General features: G+C 41.5%; 1 protein-coding gene across 1 annotated transcript in view; it reads right to left on the bottom strand.

The window, feature by feature from the left end:
- Nucleotides 1–1,633, bottom strand: part of Slc39a8 (solute carrier family 39 member 8) — a 75,285-nt gene that overhangs the window by 66,570 nt on the left and 7,082 nt on the right. The gene's annotated exons all lie outside the window — the stretch shown is intronic.

Genomic DNA, 1,633 nt, shown 5'->3' with positions numbered 1-1,633 from the left:
TGTGTGTGTGTGTGTGTGTGTGTGTGTGTGTGTGTGTGCGTGTGTGTGTGCGTGCGCGCGCGCGTGTTTTTCAGGAGAGGGTAGCAGGGAGGTGGGTGGCAGGGGGGTGCTGGATTCTAGGAAGATGGGGGCCTAGGCAAGAACAACTGAAGGACTGTCCAGTGATAGAGGTGGGGATATGTTCTGTCTCACACCAGAGGCATTAGGCAGCTGTACCCGGGCAGCTGCCAGGAGGAAGTTTTCTGCATACGTGTGCCAAGCCTTAACGTGGAGAATAATTTCTTCATGACTGGAAGCAATTCAGATCAACAGATCCCGGGTGAGAAGCACTCACGTGTACATGACAAAAAGCCCTGCCTTGAAAGGCAGTGAACTAAATGATCCTGAGGCTGGACTCTTTCCAATTTAAAAAAAAAAAAAATCTGTCCGATGTTGGTATTAATTTACAGAACGGTACTGATGCTCAAAGGGCAAACCTCTCACAAAAGGGCCAAATGTAAGTTGATAGCACAAAGGAGCTCTTGCATCTACCCAGCTGATAAGTTTCTGATTAAAAAAAAAAGTCTCTTCAAGCTTTTTAGTGGAGTTTTAAGTGTAGTATCTTGTCTATTTCTCCCTTTTTGCTTTAGTGACATGCAAGTGGCTTCTGAGCACGAGTGGATCCTTTAAAAGGCTGGACTTCTTATCTGGCATTAAAGCACAGGGAGGGCTTTGGTCCTGTGGAGGCCTGATGCCCCTGTGTAGGGGGATGCTAGGGAGGTGAGACAGGAGTGGGTTGGTGGGTGGTTGAACACCATTATAGAGACTGAGGGGAGGGAGGACGGGATTGGGGTTTGCGGAGGGGTATCTGGGAGAGGGGACAAGTTTTGAAATGTAAATAAATAAAATAACCAATAAAAAAAGAAAGCTAGAAGAAAAAAAACAAAGGCTGGCCTCCATCCAAAGGGTGGTCTCTTCTTTTCGGGATATCCACAGCTAACTCTGTGGAAAAAAATGAAGTGCTGAGCTGTTTGGGTAGGGGACAAGCGCAGCGAATGAATTTTCAATAATACAAAGGTTACATTGTGGATTTCTTTAGGTATAATTTATTTGACAGCCACTGGGTATGTACATATTTACTAGCCAATTGAACCCTATGGAACAATAAAATAATAACCTGCTTGAAAACTTTATTAAGTACAGTTCATACAATGTAAATATACAAGTTAAGAGAAAATACTTGGAAAATTGCAACTTGACAGACAATTTGGGGTTAATGTCTAGTTCTTCTACCTTAATAAATTATCATTGTTATAGCACTATTCAGATTTTGTTTGGTACTCAAACTGTGGCATTTCATCAGTAATATGACTAGTAATTGAAAAAAGGCTACCAGTTTAAAACACAAGGTGTGATGTACAAGATACATCCTTTTTAAAGAAATGTACTGTGAAATTCAAATAGTTTTAAATGATAAAAACAAGGCGAGCATACAACGAATATTGGCCAGAGGGTTTGAAAGCGACCTACCGTTTTCTGTTCCCAACTGTCATGTGGGGACACAATATGTATTCATTGATAAGTGGATATTAGCCCAAAACTTAGGATACCCAAGATATAAGATACAATTTGATAAACGCATGAAACTCAAGAA

This window comes from Mus caroli, chromosome 3, assembly GCF_900094665.2.
Source record: "Mus caroli chromosome 3, CAROLI_EIJ_v1.1, whole genome shotgun sequence".
In the NCBI taxonomy this organism is placed as follows: domain Eukaryota; kingdom Metazoa; phylum Chordata; class Mammalia; order Rodentia; family Muridae; genus Mus; species Mus caroli.
This window is presented reverse-complemented; position numbering and strand designations above follow the sequence as displayed.